The following is a 12,391-nucleotide window of genomic DNA, read 5'->3' on the forward strand; positions in this document are numbered from 1 at the left end:
CACACTGACTCCCTGATGTGTATTGGTGTATTTAATGTTCTCTAATTGTAGGAATTACATTAAGTCGCCCAACCAGGCGGAAACACTGGGTGGAATGGAAGGCCTTCAACTAAGCAATATTCATCCCGGGCTATCACTGAGGCAAAGGCGACAATGTCTGTCCCCCGCCCCAGAGTGAAACACCGCCGAATCTGAAACCCCAAATATGGCTACCAATGGACATGGATTTAAATCCACCGAGTATCTCCGACATAGTGCTAAAAAAAAAGGATGCCCAGAAGACGGCAAGCGTGGGGCACGACCAAAACATATGCGTATGGTTAGCTGGGGCAAGTGAACAGCAATCGCATCTGTCATAGAGTCATAGATGTTTACAGCATGGAAACAGGCCCTCTGGCCCAGCTTGGGTTCTAGTTTTTCGTACTAGTGGAAACATCCTCTCCACGTCCACTCTATCCAGGCCTCTCAGTATTCTGTAAGTTTCAATAAGATCTCCTCTCATCCTTCTAAACTCCAACGAGTACAGATCCAGAGTCCCCAACCGCTCCTCATACGACAAGTTCTTCATTCCAGGGATCATTCTTGTGAACCCCCTCTGGACCCTTTCACAGGCCAGCATTCTTCTTTGGATACAGGGCCCACAACTGCTCACATTACTCTAAATTGAGTCTGACCAGAGCCTTATACAACCTCAGAAGGAGATCCCTGCTCTTCTATCCGAGTTAGGCGTTCCAAGCATCGCAAATCTCACGAGAGTCCTCTCGCAGGATTCGATGGCCTCGTCGCGCCCGACTTGGTGATGCGACAATGCCGTTCAATCGCGCCCAGAAGAAGGTTGTTCCACCTCTGTAGGTCCACTTTACCATTGCTCATCCGGCTTGAATAATTTAACTAATTTTTTTTAAAAATTCCAATTAAGGGGCAATTTAGTGTGGTCAATTCACCTACCCTGCACATCTTTGGGTTGTGGGGGTGCGACCTACTCAAACACGGGGGGAGTAATTTAACTTATGAAATGAGGCCCAATTGTGGGCCACTCAGACCCCAAATAGAAAAATCTTGTATGAGACATGCAGAAAGCCTAATTGAGCTCATCTTCCAGGGGGTTTAACTGGAATACATTCACTCTTGCCTAGATTTAGTTTATAGCCTGAGAAGGAGCCAACGGTATTAAGCGTCTTAATTATGCCGTCTATGGAGGAAGTTGGGTCTGTAATATGCAGAAGTAGGTCATCTGCAAAAAGCGATACCTGATGCTCCACCCCATCACGACAAATACCCCTCCATTGACTAGAGATCCTCAACGCTATAGAAAGCGTTTCTATTTCCAAGGTGAATGAAGTGGGGAAAGAGGGCCCCTATTCAAGAGGGAGTAATCTAAGTGTACAATGTCCATGCGAACGCTGGCCGGAGGGCCATTAGCGGAGGGTCATTAGCGGATCCAAGAGGAAAATTTATGGCCGAATCCTAATCTCCCGAGAATCGCAAATAAATAGTCCCATTCCACCCTATCAAATGCTTTTTCAGCATCAAGAGATACTAACACCTCAGGTTCGGGTGAGGGGAGGGGAAAAGAATGACATTTAAAGGCGACATATATTGGCCAATAGTTGAATTTCTTGTAAACCTCGATCGGAAAGCCAACGAGGCCCAGGGCGTTGCCAGATTGCATCAGCCCAATATACTTTAAGATCGCATCAGGGCATAATGAGGAGTCCAAATCACAGCTCTTGCCCGCCTCGACCTTTTGGATGGGCAGACCATTCAGAAAGTCAGACATGAGCGATGTATTTTCAGAGCCTCTGATTTATACAGGTCGCAATAATAGGATTTAAAAGCCACGTTGACCTGGTGAGGGGTGAAAATAAGGTTGCTGCCCGAATTGAGTATCTGAAGGATCTGATGGGAAGCCACTTGTTAGTTGCGTTGGTGAGCCATAAGACGACAGGCCTTCTCCCCGTACTCATAAAAAGTACCCCTGGAATGCTGACGTACAGCCTCATCAGTGGACAGTAGCGCAAACTGGATCTGTAATTCTTTCCTGCTTGCCAACAGCTCTGGAGTAGGATTGAGCGAGTAATGGTAATCCACCAAGATGGAATCCACCAGCTTCTGTTGCTCAAACTTCGTTGTCCTCAGCATTAACACTCTGTAAGAAATGATCAGCATACACACACTGTCCCCCAAAGGACAGCCTTAAGAGCCTTCCATAGCGTGGAGGGAGAGATTGAGTTGGACTTGTGTCATTTAGTATAATCATCTATGGAAGTGTGGTAGTTACCACGAGTAGTATATTACATGTATTACGGCACTGCCCGTATAGTAAAGGAACGTGGGTAAATCCCTGCCTGCTGGCTCCGCCCAGTAGGTGGCATATAAATGTGTGTGCTCACCTGTGCTGCAGCCATTCTGGTTCAAGCTACAGGAGGCACAACATCTTTGCTCAATAAAGCCTTGATTATTCCACTACTCTCGTCTTTGTGGTAATTGATAGTGCATTAAGAAGTAAATAAACACTCACAAAATGTTTTATCTGCCAGCAGAGTAGTGTCCGATCTCCAGGGTGGGCATTGGGTGGGTCCAAATTCCAGCAATAGATAAAATGTGGGGCGTGATCAGAAATGACAATAATAATCTTTTATTGTCACAAGTAGGCTTACATTAACACTGTGATGAACTTACTGTGAAAAGCCCCTAGTCGCCACATTCCGGCATCTGTTCGGGTACACAGAGGGAGAATTCAGAATGTCCAAATTACCTAACAGCACGTCTTTCGGGACTGGTGGGTGGAAACCGGAGCACCCGGAAGAAACCAATGAAGACACAGGGAAAAAGTGGAAACACCGTAGTGACCCGAGCCGGGAATCGTACCTGGGACCTTGGCGCTGTGAAGCAACAGTGCTAACCACTGTGTTACCGTGCCGCCCATTGCCGAGTACTCAGCCGCCACTACCAAAGGGAGGACAGCCTTATCCAAAATGAATACCCAAGATGGGCATGTGAATAGACATGTGAAAAAAAGGATAAATACCTGTTGTTCGGGTGCAAAAAGAAAGTGCCAGGGATTCCGCCGCCTCCGCCGCCTCTCCTCCCCCACGCAATTTGTGCCATAACAGAAAACAAAGCCTTAGCCATTCCAGATGGTACAAGAGATTTAGGTTTGGAATGATCCATTTTAGGGTCCAAAACACAGATCAGGTCACCTCTTAAAATCAGCTGGTGCGAGTCAAGGTTGGGTAGAGAAGCTAAATGAGAGTTGTTAAAATTTGTGTCATCCCAGTTAGGGGCATAAACACTGACAATGACTACTGGGGTGTTTGACAGGGAGCCACAGACAATAACATATCGACCACTGGGGTCAGCTATAATCTGAGAGGAGGTGAAGTGACTTTCTTGTTAATAAAAATTGCCATATCCCTGGTCCTGCCATTGAAACTGAAGTGAAAAATCTGCCCAACCCAACCCTTGCATAACCTGGTCTGATCTTTGACATGCAAGTGGTTTTCCTGCAAGGAAACAAGCAGAGTTTAAACACTTAAGATGGGCGAATGCCGTTGACCATTTCACTGGGCCATTCAAACCCCTAACATTCCAGGTAACCAAACGGATTGGAGGTTTCCCACCACACCTTAATCTGGATTCAGCCCTTCCCATAGAGAAATATCATACAAGGGATACTGAAAAGATAAAGTGAAAAGATCCACCCAAGATAGCCACCAAGCCAAGGCAGATGTCTCAACAAAGGAAAAGCACCAGACAATGATAGCAAAATAACACTAAAACTCACCCCTCCCACCCCAAATATGCCATATTGAAACAGCAAACAATACCTTAACCTAAAGCCTACGGTTAATAAAACTAAACTCAACACAAGCTCTAAGCTCATTGTTTAAAACGATTGTAATGAGCTGCAGAAGGCCATCTAACACCATTCCCAATAACTAACACCCTTGTAAGCAGGGAGACTCCCAACTGGAATACAAAACCGTCCAGTGCCACACTAGCGCTTAACTACTGCACTTAACGACAACGAGGAAAAGAGGAAGAGAACAATAGATTGACCTAAAAAAGACAAATAGCAGAGATTCCTCCAATCTAACCAAAGTTATTAAGAGCAAACCCAAACAATGAACATGAAAAGACATGAAAAACCAAGTGCCTGTTCACAGAGCCATGAAACAGATTACAAAGTTGTCAACCTGAGCTTTCAAATAAAGGAATGCGGAGCTCCCAACAGGTCAAAAAAGTGGTCTTTTTCCCCCAATCTTCACTCGAAGGCGAGATGGATAAACCATCCCAAACTTGACTCCATTCTTGTACAAGATGTCTTTCATTCCATTAAAAGCAGCTTTTCTTCTTGCTAGATCCGCACTTATATCTTGGTACAGTCTAAGTGGCCTTCCCACTTGAGATCTCGACGTCCCCCCCCTTTGAAGAACCCATTCTTTTTCTTTAAAAGTATGAAATCGTACGATCACCACACGAGGCAGATCTCCAGATCGAGGCTTCGGTCGAAGTGAGCAATGGGCCAGATCTAATTCTGGAAGGTGGGGGGGCTGTAAATACACCCTCATCCACCACCTTGTACAACATAACTGACAAATGTTCAGTAGGGGTGAGGCCCTCAGTTCCCTCCGGTAAACCCAAATTACGAATGTTCTGCCTCCTGGATCTATTTTCCAGGCCATTCAGTTTAGTTTTCAATGATTTGTTAGATTCAATCACCAAAGTAAGATCGGCCTTCGAAGAGGCCATCTGATCACTGTGATCAGATAATGCCATCCCAATGCTCTTAATTGTACCTCCATGAGCTGTGATGGTCTTATTTGTGTTAGAGCCAAACGAATGGGAGCCATAGCCTCTTCAATTGATCTTTTGAGATCCACCAACTAGTTTTGTCAGTGTTTATCTTGCTCGCTTGTCAAAATGCTGGGGAGAGCCTCGGCCATCAGTGGTGTGGTCGGAGAGGAGGAGGCCACCCTCACCATCTTACCTCCAGGTGATCCCGGAGAGGCTTCAGAATCAGACGATGGATTTTGGTTCAAATTCTTCTGGGCCTTGTCTCTCCTGGGTATCTCCGAGAAGGGAAAACTCTTCCTGCTAAATTACCAGAGTTCCTGAAAAGTAAAAGGACCGTGGCACCATAAAAAAGGGCAAAACTATCAGTTTTCCAGTGAGAGCCACCTCATGCGTGTCCTCATCTCACATCGCGCCACCGGAAGTCTATAGAGTAGCATCTAAATACATTGAGACGGTGCAGCGCGGTGGTGCAGTGGTTACCATTGCTGCCTCACGGTGCCGAGGATGGATTCAATCCTGGCCCCAGGTCAAATGAGCAGGCGAAGTTTGCAAATTCGCCCCATGTCTGCGTGGGTCTCACCCCGCAACCCAAAAAGATGTGCAGGGCCGATGAATTGGCCACGCTAAATTGCCATTTAATTGGGAAAAAAAACAATTGGGCACTCTAAATTTAAGTTAAAAAAAATACATTGAGACTCCTGGAGAGCTGGGGAAAAATGGAGAACGGACAGGCCACAATCCTTTTACACAAGATTCATCTTACTGGATAAAATGAGCCACCTGGTTTGCTGCTAAGCCACGCACACAAGGAATCCTCCGGGTGCAATGCCTGGTCTCTGCCAAATTAACTGATTTACAGCTACTTTGCTTCAGTGTTCCACCACTGCCCTTAGTAGCTTTGTGTAAAGATGAGGTAGGCAGGGGGCAGGATTTCTCACACCTGATCATTTCCACTGGACTGCAAGAGAAGATGGAAAATGCAAATGGCACTCACAGTTGCCATAATGAATGGTTGACTGTACAAGAGAACAGAGGGGCCAGTAAGGCAGAAAATGCACCTTTACAGGTGGTCAAAGTCTTAAAGAGAAATATATGAAAATTGGACAGAGTTACAATTCAAAAATAAACAGCCATTTACTTAAGCTAGAGGTTTCTCTGTGTCCTTTGAATTCAGCTGGTCATGTCACCCTCCAGGTCAGAGTGAAAGATACAATAGTGCAAAACAACAAGACAAAGTTAACCCCTATACAAGCATAAAATCCCAAACATAGCCTACCCTCAGCTTAGCCCTTCCCTTCCCTTCTTCCCCTCCCCCCTGTTTACATATTGTTTTCTATTGGTTATTTACATTTGGCCGGTAGAAGCATTGGTATATTAGTCCTTAAACATACAAGGGATCTATTGAGAATGTGTAGTACAAACTATCGTGCAAGCTGGGAGTTAATGTGGTTTGCTGCCAATGCCTGGAGATTGTGTGTGCAGGTTGCAGGTTTTTTTGGGGGGTGGGGGGTCTGTTTGCCTTAGGCCCTCGGTGATCAGGTACCCAAACTCTCTGTTCTACCATTTATGTCTGGCTCCCTGGTATTGAAACATTTCAGGGGCATGCTTGCTATCCCCCAGGTGTTCTCTTCCTGTTGCTGTTCTGGGCATCCTTCCTGGGCTGTTCTACCTTCCCCTGTGCACTTTTGGCCCCCCTACCCGAGTTCCCCTGTGTTCTGGGTTGTGTCTCCTTCCACCCCCCCCCCCCCCCCCCCCCCCCCACTCCTTCTTTGTCTATTTTGGTCCCCTCTCTCCCCTTATTGGTTGCTGCACAGTACAAAGTCTTACAACACCAGGTTAAAGTCCAACAGGTTTGTTTTGATGTCACTAGCTTTCGGAGCGCTGCTCCTTCCTCAGGTGAATGAAGAGGCATGTTCCAGAAACACATATATATACAAATTCAAAGATGCCAAACAATGCTTGGAATGCGACCATTAGCAGGTGATTAAATCTTTACAGATCCAGAGATGGGGTAACCCCAGGTTAAAGAGGTGTAAATTACATCAAGCCAGGACAGTTGGTAGGATTTCATGTGTGCGGAACTTGACTTGACTCGGCCAACGTTGTCTACCTCATACGCTGCAGGAAAGGATGTCCCGAAGCTTGATACATTGGCGAGACCATGCAGACGCTGCGACAACGAATGAACAGACATCGCGCAACAATCACCAGGCAGGAATGTTCCCTTCCAGTCGGAGAACACTTCAGCAGTCAAGGGCATTCAGCCTCTGATCTCCGGGTAAGCGTTCTCCAAGGCGGCCTTCAGGACGCGCAACAACACAGAATCGCCGAGCAGAAACTTATAGCCAAGTTTCGCACACGAGTGCGGCCTCAACCGGGACCTGGGATTCATGTCACATTACATTCATCCCCCACCATCTGGCCTGTGAAATCCTACCAACTGTCCTGGCTTGATGTAATTTACACCTCTTTAACCTGGGGTTACCCCATCTCTGGATCTGTAAAGATTTAATCACCTGCTATTGCTCACATTCCAAGCATTGTTTGGCATCTTTGAATTTGTCTATATATGTGTTTCTGGAACAGACCTCTTCATTCACCTGAGGAAGGAGCAGCGCTCCAAAAGCTAGTGACATCGAAACAAACCTGTTGGACTTTAACCTGGTGTTGTAAGACTTCGTACTGTGCTCACCCCAGTCCAACGCCGGCATCTCCACATTATTGGTTGCAGGTTGCAAACAGATCTTCAAACAAGTTGGTAAATTGCTTCCATGTTTTGTGGAAGCCCTTGTTTGATCCTCTAATGGCGAATTAATTTTTTTCCAATTTGAGGAATTCGGCTAGGTGGACAGCCAGTTGCGGCCTTAGGTGGCACTGACTATCTCCAGCTGAGCAGGATTCTCCGGCGGACGACTAGAGAGGCAAAGCCTCGGGCATCTGCCCGTGTCCCACTGAAGAGTTCTGGCTGTTCTGTTCCGATTACCCGAAGACTGCTATTTTAGAGCATGAGCACCACCGTCACCCCCACACCCCTGGCCTCAAATTTGGCGGTCCAGTATCCAACAAGTCTGGGATATGACCAGAACATGTGGGCGCGGTAGGCCGGACCTCCCTGGCGGACCACCGTTCGCATTTGTCCTCCACCTCTGTGCGTATGTCAAGTGCGTTCTGTGCACCACCTTTGGTATTTTCAAGTACTTGGCTGGGGTGAATGGAACCGCAGCCATAGCCAGTGCTCGAGGATGTCCCCGTGCGGAGCTTTCTTCCATTTTTACCCATTCTGCTCCCGGGTCTTTGACCCAGCCTCGTACTCTCTCTGCAGTGGCTGCCCAGTGGTAGAGCTGGAGGTTCGGGAGGTCTACCACCCACCCCCATGCCTCTCATTCTTTGTAGGGCACTCTTTCGGATACTAGGGCTTTTCTTCCCCCCCACACAAATGCCATGATGGATTTGTCTAAGTTGGTGGAGAAGGCCTTGGGAATGAAGATCGGGAGGATCTGAACAGGAAGAGGAACCTGAGCAATACGTTAATTTTGATAGTCAGGTTTATCCCCGCCATGGAGAGTGGGTGTGCGTCCCACCTCAGCAGATCCCTCTTTACCTCTTCCATTAGACTGGAAGGTTCCATTTGTGGAACATGTCCAGTTGTGGGCTCTTTCGATCCTCGGGTATCTGAAACTGGTTTGGGCCAGCTTGGACGGCATTTTTCCCAGCTCTGATTACCCTCCCCACGGAAGGGATACTAACAGCGGGGATAAAGGGGGGCCCCTGCCTCGGTGTAGCTGAAAGTACCCAGAGCTGGTGGCGTGGGTCCATATGTTCGCCATGGGGGCGCTGTACAGTAGCTTCACCCATGAGGTGAATCCTGGCCAAACCCAAACCGCTAATGTACCTCCATGAAGTATCTTCGTTCGACTCTGTCGAAGGCCTTGTCTGCTCAAGGGAGATGATCACGCCTGGTGTCTCTTCCCCAAGTGGGGTCATAACCACATTCAGCAGGCACCTGTAGTTCGTTGTTGGTTGCCTGCCCTTGACAAGTCCTGTCTGATCCTCCGTGACAAACTCTGGCACGTAACTCTCCAATAGTCTCGGCAGGATTTTAGCGCAGTGTTTAGGAGTGAGATGGTTCTGTATGACCCCGCACCCTGTTGTGTCTTTGTCCTTCGTAGGGATCAGTGATATTGAGGCAGCATGGGCAGCAAGGTCCCTCTCACTTGCAAGACATTGAACATCTCCCGCAGCTGTGGGGCCATTGCTGACGCAAATTTTTTACAGAAGTCCACTGTCCCAACCCGGTGCCTTCCCAGATTGCATGGAGTTGATGCTCTCCATGACTTCCCCCAGTGCTAGTCGTGCTTCCAGTCTCTTTTTTCTATCCTCCCCCACGACTGGTATGTTCAATCCATTGAGGAACCGTTTCACCTTTGAGTCCCCCTCCGGGGTTTCGGAGATGGAGATCGGTAGTAGGTCACGTATGCCTCATTGATCTTGTCTGGGGCCTTGGCTAGTCCACCGTTTTTATCTGTTACCTGTGCTATTTCCCTCATGTAGGGCTGGTTTAGCTCAGTGGGATAGACAGCTGGATTACGATGCAGAACAAGGCCAGCAGCGCGGGTTAAATTCCTGTACCAGTTTACCCGAAAAGGCGCTGGAATGTGGCGACTAGGGGCTTTTCACAGTAACTTCATACTTGTGACAATAAAAGGTTCTTCTTATTATTATTATGGCTGCCTGCTTTCTCAACTGGTGAGCAAGTAGGCGGCTGGTTTTGTCTACATGTCCACAGAAGGTCCCCAGTGTCTGGCGTAGCTGATTCACTGCTTTCCCGGTGGAGACCAGGTCAAACTCCATTTGTAACTTTTTCCTCTCCACCAGTAGTTCCACTGTCGGGGCCGTGGAGTATTGCCGGTCCACCTCCAATATGGAGTCGACCTGTTGTTGCCTGGCTGCCCTCGCCTTTCTGTCCCTAAGCACCCTATATGCGATTATTTCCCCCGTCATTGCCTTCAGTGCCTTCCAGAATGTGGAGGGTAAGGTCTCCCCATTCTGTTAGCGGATTACGTATTGCTTGATATTTTCTCACAGAAGGCCTTGCCGATGAGTAGGGCTGTGTCCAGCCTCTATAGGCGGGTGCTGGGCATGGCTCGTCTTCAAGCTCACACCCATATCGTGTGGAGCGTAGTCAGAGATTACTATAGTAGAATATTCGACCCCTACAATCCCTGGAAGCACCAATTTGCCTACTACAAAGAAGTCGATGCAGGAATAAACCTTGTGGACTTGGGAGAAGAAGGAGAACTGTAATGTAAAAGTCACGAATAACACAAAGTATTGGAAGAAAATGATTTATTTGCACCTTATGTAATATCAACTTTGAATGATCATATAAAGTAATAATAATCTTTATTAGAGTCACATGTAGGCTTACGTTAACACTGCAATGACGTTACTGTGTGAATCCCCTAGTTGCCACACCCCGGCGCCTGTTCGGGTACACAAAGGGAGAATTCAGAATGTCCAATTCACCTAACAAACGCGTATTTCGGGACTTGTGGGAGGAAACCAGAGCACCCGGAGGAAACCCACGCAGACACAGGGAAAACATGTGGACTCCGCACAGACAGTGACCCAAGATGGGAATCGAACCCGGGTTCCTGGCGCTGTGAAGCCACAGTGCTAATCACTGTGCCACCGTGCCATCATGGTGCTGACTGGAAGGAGGGGGCGCTGGCTGGCAACCCATACCCGTCCCATGGAGTGGCGACGGTGGCTACTAGCTCCCCCGAGTTCCACCCCTCTGATGAGGCCGTGTTTCACAGTCAGCACCCAGAACAGGGCAACAGGTCTTTGCATGTGCCGCCGACAAGTGAGCCGGGGCCCTCCGGCCTCACAGCCCCCAGAGGACTCCTGCCAGGGGCATCGAAGGCCACGCAACAAGGTAAGAAGTTGGCTGCCTCCACCTCTGATGTGCATCCAGGGACACACCTAGGCATAGTGATGGAATTAGAATTAGGAAAGCAACGCACATTGAGGATCACTGAAGGCACCAGGGGAGGGAGGAGGGGGTGGGAAGGTAAGTAGGGGGTGAGGAGGGAGGGGGGTGGGGTGGCACCATTGGGAGAGTGGGGAATTGCAAAACACAATAAACACCCTTGCGCATAACCAGTATGATGCCTCTGTCACTTTCTTCTGCAGTGCTGACTGACATTAGAACCCTTGCCCAACTCTCCAGGCATTCCTCCTTCCCCAGACACACTGCATGCAGGTGTTGGGTGTGAACAAGCACTTCGACTATGGCATAGACTGAGGAGCACTGGATCGCAGCTCTTTGCGGATTATCATCTCTCTCTCTCTCTCCCCCCCCCCCCCCCCCCCCCACCCCCCCCCCACCCCCCCCCCCCCCCCCCCCCCCGCCCTCGACAGTGACCCGCTGACAGTGCCGACACATTCCCAGCACCCTGGAGTGATGAAACACATACCCTGGGAGGGTGGGAAATGACGGTGGGAGGGTGGGTAACGTAGCGATGACAGACTAGGCCACGTGCTAAGTGAATTGGGCGGGTACGAGGGCCTCCCTGGCCCTTTGGGCTTACTGGACCTTCGCCACTGCCGCCTGTCCTGCAGCCTCCGGCTGGTCCTCCAGTTCCTCCCTGGGCTCCTCCTCCAGCCCCTGCTGGTCCGGCGCCGCCTCATTATCCTCGACTTCTTCCTCCTCCTCCTCGGGGATAGCCACTTGTTCCTCATCACCAATCTCCAGCTTGTTGCCCCACTGCTGTGCAAAGTTGTGGATGACACAACAGACCACCACAAAGCGGGCTGCCCTCCAGGCGGTGTACTGGGGGGCACCACCGGAGTGGTCAAGGCATCGGAAATGCAGCTTGAGGAGTTCGATGCAGCGCTCAATCACAGCCCGGGTGGCCACATGGGCCTCGTTGTGTTGGGTCTCCACTTCGGTTTCCGGCTTCCGTATTAACATCATTCGTCAGGTCATCAGTGGGTACCCCTTATCCCCCAAGATTCAGTCGCCAGCCTGGGGTGCTTCTCAAAGAGGCCGAGGATGACCAACTGCCCCAGGGTGTAGCTGTCATGGAAGCTCCCCGGGAAGCGTGCACATGCATGCATGATCTTCATGCGGTGGTCGCACATGAGCTGTATGTTGAGGGAGTGAAACCACTTCCTGTTAATGTAGGGCACTCCCAGATGGCCCAGTGAGTGCAGGGCAACATGTGTGCCATCTATTACCCCCCTGGACCTGGGGCATCCCAGCGATGGTGGAGAAACCTGCTGCCTGGGCATACTGTTGGGCTTGGTCCATGTCAAATATGACGTTGTTTTCCGCCCGGGCAAACAGGGCATCCACTACCTGTCGGATGCACCAGTGGGCTGTGGTCTGCGAGATACCACGGCACCTCGGTACACGTGACAATAAGCAAATCCAATCCAATCCCAGGAATGGATAGACAAGATCTAGGGTTTGCCCCCCCGGTTGCCTCCCACCCCCCCAGCGACTCCCCCCAACCCTCCCATGGAGGCCCCCCCCATGGAGGGTTACCCCACTCCAACCGAGGGTCCCATCGCCGAGCACTAGGGT

At 49.4% G+C, this 12,391-nt stretch overlaps 1 protein-coding gene across 6 annotated transcripts in view; it reads right to left on the minus strand.

Moving 5' to 3' along the window:
* LOC140408721 (coiled-coil domain-containing protein 158-like) overlaps positions 1–12,391 on the minus strand; it is a 418,982-nt gene that overhangs the window by 312,799 nt on the left and 93,792 nt on the right. The window lies entirely within an intron of this gene.

The sequence above is a fragment of the Scyliorhinus torazame genome, chromosome 3 (genome assembly GCF_047496885.1).
Source record: "Scyliorhinus torazame isolate Kashiwa2021f chromosome 3, sScyTor2.1, whole genome shotgun sequence".
In the NCBI taxonomy this organism is placed as follows: Eukaryota; Metazoa; Chordata; class Chondrichthyes; order Carcharhiniformes; family Scyliorhinidae; genus Scyliorhinus; species Scyliorhinus torazame.